The sequence below is a fragment of the Scyliorhinus canicula genome, chromosome 5, assembly GCF_902713615.1.
Source record: "Scyliorhinus canicula chromosome 5, sScyCan1.1, whole genome shotgun sequence".
Classification (NCBI taxonomy): Eukaryota; Metazoa; Chordata; class Chondrichthyes; order Carcharhiniformes; family Scyliorhinidae; genus Scyliorhinus; species Scyliorhinus canicula.
Genome location: NC_052150.1, coordinates 153895229 through 153909241, shown reverse-complemented (window position 1 = coordinate 153909241; position 14013 = coordinate 153895229).

Genomic DNA, 14013 nt, shown 5'->3' with positions numbered 1-14013 from the left:
CCCCCCCCCACCAGAATTTGTAGGATGGCTGGGGCTAGCCCCCCCACCCCCCCCACCCCCCCACCCCCACCCCCCACCATCTAGAGAGTCAGCGAGGACCACATCCCCACTGACTCCAATATATAACGCTCTAAGCATCACTGATTGTCATAAGGTGTGACCTCTGACCCTCACTCAGGAGTTAAGTCCCACCGTGGAGAGCTGCCGACCATTCAGATTGGTTGACAGTTCTCCAGTCCCTCTAGCAGCAGGAAGAGGTACTGCAGGGTGTTGCCTGGAACTAAGTCTCGAAATCCAAAGGACAGGTATGTGGCAGGGGTCCTAGGATGGGGAGGGTAGGTAACATCTGGGGGATTGCAAAGGAGGCGATCTGGCTCTCAGGGGAAAGGCAGGGGTGTGTTGTTGGAGGGGGGTGGGGTGGTGGGGGTTAGAATTTTGGCCATGGTAATAGTCTGGATTTTTTGTGGAAAACTATATAGGCAATAGAGGTACAGTGAGTTGATATATCACTATCATCCATGCACACTCCAGCCACGTCACTGTTACTGACTGCTGTCATACCACAGCTGGTGATCTGCAAGGCATATAACCAATGGCATGAATACAATTAGATCTCAACAGGAGTATTGTGTACAGTCTGGGCACCAGACAATAGGAAGGATATGAACGCATTGGAGAGAGTGCAGAAGAGGTTTACAAGAATGGGTCCAGGTTTGAGAATCTTCAGTTTTGAGGATAGATTAGACAGGTTCTCCTTGGAGGAAATGAGACGGAGGAGATTTGATAGAGATGTTCAAAATCATGAGTAAATAGGGAGAAATTGTTCCTGCTCGTGAAAGGAACAAGAATGAGAGGGCACAGATTTAAAGTGATTTGCAAAAGAAGCAAATGTGATGTGAGAATAAACTTTTTCACATAATGGTTCAGATCTGGAATGCCCAGGGTCAACTGATTCGCATAGTGCTGGCCAGGGCATTACAGTTCATCAGCAATATCTTCCATGTGAGATGGAGATGAGGGGGAATTTCTTAATGTTTGGAATTCTCTACCCCAGTGAACAGTGAAAGCTGGGTTATTGAATATATTTGAAGCTAAGTTTTAAAGATGTTTGATCTACAAGTGTTATGGGGGAGAGGCAGGAAAGTGGAGTTAAGGCCACATCTGATCGATCATGATCTTAGTGGATGGTGCAGCAGGCTCAAGGTGGCAAATGGCCTACTCCTGCTCCTATCTTTTATACAATAAAAGCAAAATACCTCAGGCACTGGAAATTTGAAATAAAAACTTGAATGCTGGAAAAATTCAGCAAGTCTGGCAGCTTCTGTGGAGAGAAAAATAGAGTTACGGTTTCGAGTGCATATGTGCTCTGAAAAAGAGTCAGGGCTTGCTGCTTTTGTAAGATGTGGATGTTGCTGCCGATCCCCCATTGCCCTTGAACGGAATGGCTTGCTAGGCCATTTCAGATAGCATTTAAAAGTCAATCACGTTGCTATGTGTCTGGAAACCAGGGAAGGATGGCAGATTTCCATCCCTAACGGGGATTAGTGATGGTTTTTATGGTGGGATTCGATGATTTTTTTTGCAGTGGGATCCTAACCCAGGTCAACCTGGATTACTACTGCAGTAACAATACCACTATGCCACCACCTCCCTTGTGATGCTGTGGCTTGTTCTTCATTTCTCTTCTCTCATGTGCCAACCTGGTTCTATCTTTTCTTCCACCACTGGGGTTTTCTGTATGTCGGCCTTTTTGCAAAGTAAAATTATGCTGGATACCATCACCCAACTCTTCCAATCAGGGTCAGGACCCTTGTTTCCATCCCTGATCAGACTAAAGGCCGACTTTCCTCCGATTGTTCTGGCCAATCCTCCTGCAAATCTCACCCAGCGCAGCAACATTGAAGGGAGCTGCAGAGAATTCGCACAGAAGTCCTTTTTATGACACTAACTACCATATGTTCGTAATTGAGAGTTAAAAAATCCTTAAGTTCCTCAGTATGTTAGTAAATGAGTGGATGAATATTTAGATGATTGAATGCGTGAATTTGTAGGTATGTCTGTGGGTAGGTTGGATGAAGTAAGTGGGTAAGAGGGTAGGTGACTGCTGGGTAGGGTGGCAGCTGCGCCCAAAGAAGAATCATATTAGACTTGAAACATTAACGCAGTTGCTCTCTCCACAGATGATGCCAGACACCCTGGCCGGGATTCTCCGAAATCCCGGCCAAGTGTTGACTCCGGCGTAAACACCGGAGTGGTGTTCGCCGGCATCAATGGGCCTCCTGGCCCAGCAATTCAGCGTTCTTCAAGGGGCCAGCATGGCGCAGGAGTGCTGAGCGCTATTCCGGCACAGAAAGGTGGCCCTGTACGGTCTGTGCAGGTATGTGTATGCGCGCAATGGCCATCTCCGTGCCGGCACATGTGTGTGACGGCCGTCTCCGCACCAGCGCATGCGCGTAGTTGCCATCTCCACGCCGGCATTGCACAACATGGTGGAGATCTACAGTGGGCCTGCACAGAAGGAGATAGGTCCCCACCAGATCGTGGGCGCCCGCCAATCGGAAGCCCCCAATCGTGGGCCTGGACCCTGTGGCGGCCCCCCCTGGAGTCAGATCCCCCCTACCAGGATGTCCACCGCGGCCGCGGGTCTGAGCTCCCACCAGGTGGTACCATGTTGGAACCAAGCCGGTGGGACTTGGCGGGAGTTCGGCCGGTCGACCACGGAGAATCGCCTCGGGGGCCTCTTTCAGCGGCCCCTGACTGGGACCGCAGCGACCGCATGGGCACGATTGGCGCCGATTCTCCGGATTGCGTCCCAGGGTTGGAGCGGCATGGCGGGAATTTCCCGCATCCCTGGCGGGGCGGGAGTCAGATTAGGTCCGGGGGTTAACTTGGGGTTGCAGGGAGAGTTGGGTGGCAGTCAGGTGATCAAGGAGAGGTCAGTTGTATAGTTGCCCAGGTGTTAGATTAGGATTTTCATGTCTAACATTTCCTGGGTAACTATTCAGGTAAGTAAATCGGAACTGTCCAAAATCTCTGACTCTAATTCAGAGTTGGACACTAATCTGGAGGTTCCAGAATTGACCATCAGATGTTCAAACTTCTCATGCAATTCCCCAAGGAGTCAGGACATCCCAGGACCTTATAGGGGTCCCAAAGCACATCTCGGGGAGTTAGATTCAGGATGGTGTGGGGAGGGGGTGGGGATATGTCTAGTGTCTGACAATCTAGGGAACAGAATATATGAGGCAATGAGATCTGACAATTTTTGGGATGGTGTTTTGCGATGCTGCAACAGCCCAGCTGGTAGGAGACTAAAACCAGCACTTCTTGCTGCTGAGGAATCCCAATGGATCTCCGGAAAGGATGACCTCTGAAGCCAAACAATATGCAATTGAACTTGACCAGTTGTGTGGCCTCAGCACTATTCTCATTTACCAGGCTGACTTCCCTCACAAAGTCAATACCAAGGAGAAGGAAATCGACTCTGATAACCCTCAGAGACACCCCACTCTAAGTGTGGTGTCGCCAGTTGTCTCCTTGTTGCCTTCTAATGTAGCCAAACAAATTTGAGCTTTTTCAGAAGTGTTGGCTAAAGCTTCTTTCGTTGATTGCATTAAGCTTTTGTTTTGCAACCCAGGACAGAGATGCATCTCTGCACCATTGTTTCAAATAGCACAAAAGCCAGAAAATGCATCAGATGGTGCATTTTCAACATTCCCATCGCATTATAAAATGACCTCGAATATACGGGCAAGCTCACTGGATGTTCTGTGTCATCTCCTGCTGCAAATCTCAAAAATGGAGGCACCAAATAGGAGCCCAGCATTGTATCTTTCAAGAAATCAGCATCCTAACAACAACAACAACTTGTATGGACATCGCATCTTTAATGTAGCAAAATTACAAAAGTTGGCACCGGGGCCGAAGGTGGAAATATTATGGCAGAGAAACAGAGTTAACGTTTTGAGTCCATTCTGACTCTTCTTTGGAACTCTGGAACTTCAGAATTTCAAAGAAGATTTATGCGGACACGAAACGTGAACTTTATTTGACTCTCCACAGATGCTGCAGACCTGCCAAGTTTTTCCAGCATTTTCTCTTTTCATATCTGATCTGTAGCATCCACAGAATTTTGCTTTGATATTAGGACAGGTTGATCAAAGAACCAGCTGGTTGGTAATGGTGGGACAAGTGGAAGATGCACAGATGGTCACAATTGGAGGATCGCAGAGTTCTCTGAGGGTAGATACCATGATCGGCGCAGGCTTTGAGGGCCGAAGGGCCTGTTCCTGTGCTGTATTGTTCTTTGTTCTTTGGTTGTAGGGTTGAAGCAGGTAAGGATATGGAATGACAAGCACATGAAGAGATTTGAACAGAACAATGAGGATGGCTGCCAATAATAACTTATTTGCGATATAATTGTACAAATGTAGAGCTCTCCATGACCAGTCAGATGAGAAAACTGTAGTGATCTCTGTATATGTGATGTACCATCAATTGGATCCGAGACACGATGATGATCCAAACTGTGGCTTTAATCAGCTAGTTGTTAGCCCGGTGGTCGACTACAGAGAAAGGCCGACCGCCGGGAAACCTGGGTACTTATACCCTGCCTCGGAGGCGGGGTCTACTTGCCTCGCGACCAATTGGTGAGCAGTCACATGACTAGTCCCAGCCAATCGGACGAGAGGCACATGACCAGCCAGAGCCAATGGGGAACCAATGCTCTGCACCAATGGCAGTGCTCACATTCATACCACCACATTATGTAAATACATGAAGGGTTAATGTGTAGTCAGTACAGTCAGATGATCATTAGAGAATCATTAGATCATTACAAGGGGTATATAAACAGCCATAATCTGTTTACCGGCTCTCTTTGGATGTGTTGTAGCTAGAGAACAGATGTATAGCAAGCTCAGAGTGTAAAGCATATAATTCATTATTAATGTAAATATATCTTGTTTAATTTGACCACTAGTAAAAGTATTGAAAAGAACTCACAAGTAAATTGATTAGTTACTCAATAAATTATTTGTTATCACTGGACGACTTTGAGTATTCATCATCTAAGAGTTAAGTTCAACTCGGCAGATACAAATGAGTCACAAATATTCCTCCCAAGTAATAGAACAAAATACACCTAAAATATCAACATAATGGCCTCTAACTGCACCAGAGTGGCAATTACCAGCAGATTGCCTCTAGAAAGTGACTTACCTTAGCTGGAATGCCAAAGCCCCAGCCCTCCCAGCTTTTCACACTCAGGCCGGGAGAGAAAGGAACAGCGAAGTAATGCTGGGGCTCCAGCCATGAGGTCTATAAGGAGTGCACTGAAGAACACGCCCCTTTTTATGGCACTAGCTGTTATAAAGCAGTGGAGCGGGAATCGGCGGGGCGAACAACTCTGGCGTTGAGGCGTGGCGTGAACCACTCCAGCGTCGGGCCGCCCCACAGGTGCGGAATCCTTCGCACCTTCAGGGGCTAGGCTGGCACCAGGGTGGTTTACGCCATGCTGGCCGGCAGGGAAAGGGCTTGGCGCCACGCCAACTGATTTAATGACCTAAATCAGTCCCATTGTCCAGGGAAAGTTATCCCTTGTGGACAATGGGATACCCTTACATGTGAACTTACAAGACGGATTCCCCAGTGCACCCTCAAATCGACTGAGGGAGCCAGGTAGTTACGGCTCAATACTTTTGTCCTCCTTAGTTTCAATGATAGTTTCTTGTGTTTCTTCAAATCATCTGATGCTTGTGCTGGACAGCAATAACTGTAACAATCATTCTACATTTAAACACTTCGCTGCTAAAAGCTGCTTCTGCACAGTTTGGATTAGCTTCAATTATGCAATATGTGTAAAGCTACAGATGAAGTGATAAATATATCACACATATGCATGTTAACATAAATTAATCACCATGGTGTCCTTTACATAATTTGTTTGAGATTTCATTTTCGGTGTTGATTACAGAAAGGTGTTTTATAAACAGTGCACTTGACAGCAAGTTGTGAAATACAGAACAGATTCCACTTAGGACGATCTTTTATCTCACTGGCAAGGTTTTGTCTCATCGGCAATCCCTAAATCTCTCAGCTAATCGAAAAGCAACAAGAGTGCTCAGTGCCTCCCGAATCGACTTCCATAAATATAATTTCCCGAGGATAGGACCGTAACAGTGGTCACAATAATTCAGTAGCATGACCATAACTGGCACCTTTTTGCATCAGAATGCTGCTTGCCGCATTAAAACATTCTACTATCCGTAAACAGAAGAAGGCCTTCAGAACTAAATTGATAATCCGCATCAACGTGAAGATTTGTATGGGAATTACTACCCTGTCGCGCAGTGAAACTGGCTCGCACAGTAGAAAGAAAGGACCTGGATTTATGTGGTAACTTTCACAACCACAGCATGTCCCCAGGAATTCCTACAGCTAATGAAGTAACTTTGTGTGGTCAATGCAGGAGACAAAGAGGCTCATCTGCACACCAGCTCCAACAAACAGCAATGCGATAATGACCAGGTCATCTGTTTTACTGTTAATGATTGAGGGATAAATATTAGCCAGGACACCAGAGAACTCCCCTGCTCTTCTTTGAAATAGTGGCCATGGGATATTTTCGGCCCACCTGAGATTGAACATAGGTCCTTGATTTAACATTTCTGAAAAATGCCACCTTCAATAATGTAGCCTTCCCTCTTACTGCACTTAAGTGTCATCTTGGGTTTGGTGCTCACGTCTTTTGTGTGGGTCCTAAACCCTTCTAAATCAGAATTAGGAGAGCAGTAATGGAGCCACCTGAAATGATAACACATCTGCTAGAGTCAGTGAGTTTAGCATGGTCGCCAAAAAGGCAAATTGACATAAATTTATTTTGTCATCTCACTGGGCGTTTTGGAAGCCCGGTTTATAAAAAAATGCTTTTTTTTTGGTGAGGGCTTGAGGTAGAAGGTATTTCTTACCAGTTATTTGGTTGTGTCACAACCCCCTCCCTGGGTTAGTGATTGGGCAATTCCAGCCCTACTTAACCCAGAGTCGCAACACAAGTGAAATTAGATGTTATTTTTAAATACCTGAGGGCCTTGGCTGAGCCCAATAAACTTCAGTCTCCAGGTTTGTAACTTTAACACATAAATAACCTTTTATTATTTAACAGTAATATAATGATCCAGACAGATTGTTCCATACATGAAAAAACATAGGACATACAAAAATTCACAATGTAAATACATAGACACAGACATCGGGTGAAGCACACAGAGTGTAGTTGTACTCAGTAGAGGATGTGTGTGAAGAGATCAGTTGAGTCAATAAGAGGGTGATTCAGGAGTCCGGTAACAGCAGGGAAGAAGCTGTTGTTGAACCTGTTAGTCCATGTTCCCAGACTTTTGTATCTCCTGACCGATGGAAGAAGTAGGACGAGAGAATAACCTGGGTGGGAGGGGTCTTTGATTATACTGCCCACATTCCCAAAGCAGTGGGAGGTGTAGACAGAGTCAATGGATGGGAGGCAGGTTTGTGTGATGGACTGGGCTGTGTTCACGACTCTCTGTAGTTTCTTTCCGTCTTTCAGTTGCCATACCAGGCTGTGATGCAGCCAGATAGGATGTATTTAATGGTGCAGCAGTAAAAGTTGGTCAGAGTCAATATGGACATGCCAAATTTCCTTAGTTTCCTGAGGAAGTATAGGCGCAGTTGTGCTTTCTTGGTCGTAGTGTCAATGTGGGTGGACCAGGACAGATTGTTGGTGATGTGCACGCCGAGGAATTTGAAGCTGTCAACCATCTCCAACTCGGCCCCAGTCATGAGACAGGGTTGTGTACGATACTTCGCTTCCTGAAATTCACTTAGTACCAATCTCCTGCCTGCTCCCCATAACCTCGCACGTTCTTCCTTTCTGGATATTGTCCAATTTCCTTTGAATGCTTGCATTGAACCTGCCTCCGCCACACTAAAAGGAAGTGCGTTCCACACCTTAATCACTGTCTGTGAGAAAAAGATATTCTTCTTGTTGCTTTTGTTTCCTTTGCCAATTCCTTTACATCTGTGCCCTGTCTTCCTCAATCCTGTCAGGAGTAGGCCCCGCCCTGGTGGGGGACAGGGGGGCCTTAGAGGCGGCCAAGGGTTAGATCCGTGCGGTTAGATGATCGGGCGCGCTGCCGATTGGGGGGGTTATAAATTTTCTGTCTGCCTCTGCGGTCCAAGTCCGCCATGGAGCTCGGCACGGCCGGTGGAGGCGGCCGCCGTGTGCATGTGCGGACTCCAAACCGGAAGTGTGGGGGCCTGTATCTGCAGCTAAAGCTGCGAGATTCACTCCGGGTCCCTGCTAGCCCCCTGCAGGTGAGTGAATTGGCTGATCTTTTTCCAGGAATCTCTGGAGTAAAACTCCAGCGATTTTACGACGGCGTGGGGACATAGTCCCATTTTGGGAGAATCCAGTCCATTGATCCTCAGTTGGCTAAAATGTCTTTTTCACCTTCACTCAGATCTGTTTGAACACAGTTCCAAGTGTGTTGACCACTTTTCGTGCCATGCAGAAGATTGAGTAAGTTTGTGTCTCAAGATATTTTAAAACGTGAAAAGTTTATGAAGTACAATAAAATGGGGCTTAGTGTTGAAACATTAATTGCAGTTATGTCACTCTTGCTTTCATGAGAAAACATAGAATTCCTACAGTGCAGAAGGAGGTCATTCGGCATAGAGTCTGCACCAACCCTTGTAAAGAGCTATCTACCCTGCCCCATTCCCATAATGCTGCACAGGGCCAATCCATTGAGCCTGCGCATCTTTGGACATAAAGGAGCAATTTATCATGGCCAATCAACCTAACCTGCACATCTTTGGACTGTGGGAGGAAACGCATCCGGAGGAAACCCACGCAGACACGGGGAGAACGTGTAAACTTCACACAGACTATCACCCAAGGCTGGAATCGAACCCGGGCTCCTGGAGCTGTGAGGCAACAGTGCTAACCACTGTGCCACCATGCCGCCCATCAATCAGTCTACCTTTATAGCTTTTTCCATTTTTGCACTACATTCTTTGAATATTGCCTTGTTCGCTAAATGTCATAATGCTAATAATGTACTTGTGAAGATTTCCCCAGGTCAGTACTGTGAGTAAAAATGTTTCTGTCAACATTTTGTGCCAATTTTAGTCTTCACAATATGAATTCAAAGGGACTATTCTCTTAATAAAACCTTCCAGAAATTAATTTCAAATGCTAGGAATCAAGGGATACCAATAGCTGCTGAAATCCTGGAATGACATGTCACAAATGATAATATGAATTGGAGCCAACTGATAAAAGGGAATTTGTCAAAGAGTTGCTTTGTTTTCTTTGGAAATGAAGTGCCTCAGAGATTCACCTCTTTCACCATTATTATTCCAGTAGAAACCCAGTTTACTTCCAGAGAAGTTATGGCTTTGGAGCTCGGGAGGTTCTGAGGAAATTCACCCTCTTTGTTCCCGATTTCACCAGATCTGTTAACTGGGCATTGAAATGAAATGAAAAAAAAAATCGCTTATTGTCACAAGTAGGCTTCAAACTGTGAAAAGCCCCTAGTCGCCACATTCCGGCACCTGTTTGGGGAGGCTGGTACGGGGAATTGAACCGTGCTGCTGGCCTGCCTTGGTCTGCTTTAAAAGCCAGCTCTTTAGCCCTGTGCTAAACCAGCCCTTTGAGGCCAACACTCTGAACATTCCATTATTCACAAGTAATGCTTCACTATAATGTTGGTGCTGTTTTAATCAGCAAACAACCAAAATAGCCTTAGTTGTCTCCATTAATACTGTGCCTGAGTTGGACAGGAAATGGAGTCCTTTCCATTCATCATCAGAAACAATGGAAATACCAACACTTCCAAATCTCTGTCCAAGACACACACTAAGCTGACTTGGATGTATTACTGTCCTTTATCATTATTGGGTCAAAACCTAGAATTTCCTTAATGGGAGTATCATCTTTTCAAGATCAATAGCAGTTGAATGAAAGACTACCGGCACCTTCTCAGGTTAATTAGAGATTAGCATTGAATGGGGCCTTGCCAATATTACCCATATTCAATAAACATATTTTAAAACACATCATCAGGTCTCCAGACAATTCTTTGGACGGGCTTCCTTAGGCCTGTGTATGAGATCCGAGATCGAGAACTAAACTGTGAGATGGATTTGCGGAGAGAAGCAGAAAATGGCTGTAGGGAGGGAGGATTTCATCGTGAGTAGATCACTTTTCATGAGCATCTGGATTAAGCGGTCAATTAACTTCTTGTTACAATCAAGGCTGACACACTGAATTAGCTCTCTCTCCTAAAAGAGTTGCTGGCATCTGGAATTAAAAGGCTAATGACGACCATGAAATCATAGTCGGTTGCCGTAAAAAAATCCAGCTGGTTCATTAATGTCCTTTACGGAAGGAAATCTGCCATCCTGCCTGGTCTGGTCTACATGTGACTCCAGATCCACAGCAATGTGATAGACTCATAAATGCCCTCTGAAATGGCCTAGCAAACAACTCAATTGTACCAACTTTTATGGGCCAGGGCTTAGAAACTCCAAAATGTATTATGAAGCTCACCTGACCTATAGCTTTTACATTGAATTTGGCTAGGATGAGCACAAGAGCCTTCACTTCATAGAATCATAGAATTTACAGTGCAGGAGGCCATTCTGCCCATCGAGTCTGCACCGGCTCTTGGAAAGAGCACCCTACCCAAGGCCACACCTCCACCCTATCCCCATAATCCAGTAATCCCACTTAAAACTAAGGGCAATTTTGGACACTAAGGGCAATTTAGCCTGGCCAATCCACCTAACCTGCACGTCTTTGGACTGCGAGAGGAAACCGGAGCACCTGGAGGAAACCCATGCACGCACAGGGAGATCGTGCAGACTCCACACAGACAGTGACCCAAGCCGGGAATCGAACCTGGGACCCTGGAGCTGTGAAGCAATTGTGCTAACCACTATGTTACCGTGCTGCCCCAGGTGGGATTCATCAGAATTCCTAGGCACTTTTATCAAAACAAAGTTTATTATAAGAATATAGTTAACATATATGAGACACTTATCAAGAATTTGTTCTCAATTACAAGCATGAACAAACACACAACAGCTACAGTAATCTATGTATATAACTCTTAATGAATTCCCCTTAGTAACTGTTCCAATTGAATACAAAATCCAATAAACTAAAACCCCTTTCAAAGGCGTAGCCCAGTCCACTGTAATCTCTGGGACTGGTCCTTTCCCTGAGATCCAGCACCAACAAGCAGATTCAAAACTCCTTCCGGAAAGCAACTCTGGCGGGATTCTCCCGCAATTGCGGGGCGGCTTGTAACGGCGGCAAGAACGGCGTAAATCACTCCGGCATCAGGCCGCCCGGAAGTTGCGGAATCCTCCACACTTCGGGGGGCTAGGCCGGCATTGGAGGGTTTGGCGCCACACCAACCGGCGCCAAAGGGCCGCTGCCAGCCGGCGTGAATTGGCACATGCGCAGAACTGCCGGCGTGTTTCCTGCACATGCGCAGGGGGTTTCATCTCCGCACCGGTCATGGCAGAGCCTTACAGAAGCCGGCGCGGAGGGAAAGAGTGCCCCCATGGCACAGGCCTGCCCGCAGATCAGTGGGCCCCCCGTGTACCCCCGAGGACCCTGCTAGACGGCCGACAAGCCAGGTCTCGCCGGGATGGACCATGTCCATTTCACGCCGCGGGAATGGCCGAAAACGGGGCCCGGAGAATTGCTCGGGGGCCGCTGCCAACGGCCCCTGACCGGCGTGACGCGATCCCCGCCCGCAAACCGGCGCCGGAGAATTTGGCAGCTAGCGTTGGAGCGGCGGGGCGGGATTCACACCGCCCTTCAGCAATTCTCCGGCCCGGTGTGGGTCGGAGAATCCCGCCCTCTATCTTTAAAGTTATCAAGGCAGTTTGCCACACTCAATGTGCTTTCAGTTCACTGGAACAGCTTTTAAAATAAAATCAGAGAAACACTGCTTCTCTTCTGCAGTCCAAAACAGTAAACAGAAACTGAAACCCAAACACTAAACCCCCTCTCACCTGACAGCCACAGCCCAGCTCCACCAACAAATGACATCACTGAACTTGTGCTACAAGTCATGTGGTCAAACAAAACCTGTCTTAACTGGCACAACGTCTAAAAGGAAAGAAACCGGACCATTTGTGACTGCTCAGACACTGCAGCAGTCCACGTGCAAATGCAGCAAGACTTGGACAATATCCAGGTTTGGGTTGACAAGTGGCAAGTAACATTTGCAATACACAAGTGCCAGGCAATGATCATCTCCAATAAGAGAGGATCAAATCATCATCCGTTGACATTCAATGGCAGTACCATCACTGAATCCTCCACTATCAACATCCTGGGGTTACCATTGACAAGAAATGGAACTGGACTATCCATTTACATACTCTGGTTACAAGAGCGGGACAGAGGCCAGGAATCATGCTCATCTCCTGGCTCCTCAAAATCTGTCCACCACCTGCAAGGCACAAGTCAGGAGACTCCCCACCTGCCTGGGTGAGTGCAGCTCCAACAACAATCAAGATGTTTGATACCATCCAAGTCAAAGCAGCCCACTTGAGTGGCACCTCTTTCACAAACATTCACTCCCTTCACCACCAGTGCGCAACAGCAGCCGTGTGCACTGTACTGATATCATGGTTATGTTGTAATTCACCGACTGACCACTAGGAGTCTCATTAGTATATAAGTGAATGTTGGAGTCAGGTGACCTCAGACTGACTCGGGAGCTGGGAGAGAGGTTGCTTGTGTATGTTTATCCTGTAATTCATCTGTTGTTTTGTATATATTTGACCCACAGTTAATGTTTTCACAGTAACTTCATTGCAGTGTTAATGTAAGTCTACCTGTCACAATAAGAAGGATTATTATATTATCATTAATAAATTGTTTATAGCTTTAGCTACAAGTGTTCTTGTAATCTAAATCAGGCCATCCAACAAGAACATTACATGTACCATCTGCAAGATGCACTGCTCACCAAGATTCCTTAGAACACCTTCCAAACCCACGACCACTTATCCATCTGGAAGGACAAGAGCAGCAGATATCTGCGAACTCCACAACCTGGAACTTCCACTCCAAGGCACTAGCCATCCTGACTTGGAAATATATAATTGTTCCTAATAGCACAGTGGGTGTACCTGAACCACATGGACTGCAGAGGTTCAAGAAGGCAGCTCACCCACTTTCTCAAGGGCAATTAGGGATGGGTAACAAACGCTGGCCTAGCCAAACCTACATCCCATAAAAATGAATTTAAAAGGAAAAATCTGCTTATTTTCTTGCAAGGACTCAAACTTGCACTTTTCAGACCTGCTTGTTAGGTGAATTGGACATTCTGAATTCTCTCTCGGTCTACCCGAACAGGCGCCAGAGTGTAGCAACGAGGGGATTTTCACAGTAACTTCATTACAGTGTTAATGTAAGCCTACTTGTGACACTAAAGATTATTATTAATAACTAACAAGTACCAATTATTTTGGGGATGTAAGTGTATGTCAGGCCTCTGGGAAAGAGTGGCTCCAGTGTGACCCATCTGGTAATGAAAGATTTGAATGAACACTCAGTGGTGAACTTTGTAACCTGACACATCAAGCAGACACTTGTGTGCTGTGTTAGGGATGGTTGATTAATTGACTAGTCTGCATTGTTAATTGGATCTGGAGGGACATACCTGTCGCTGGCAATTAAAACACTTTTCATTCAGCTTTCCATAAGCCAGTTCCTTAATGGAATGGATGCTCCCAGCAACAAGAGGCCCACCAGTGTCCTGTGCTGATCAGCTGCACTGTTGTAGCTGGTTAAACTCCAGAGCTACTCCTGTGCATAATTGTCAACCTGTTGTTACAAACTGAAGTTTAAACAATTATGTTCAGGAACTATCTGTTCAGTTTAATATAAAATGAGGAATGAAGGGGACAACCTTACCAGCCTCCCCGAACAGGCGCTTGAATGTGGCGACT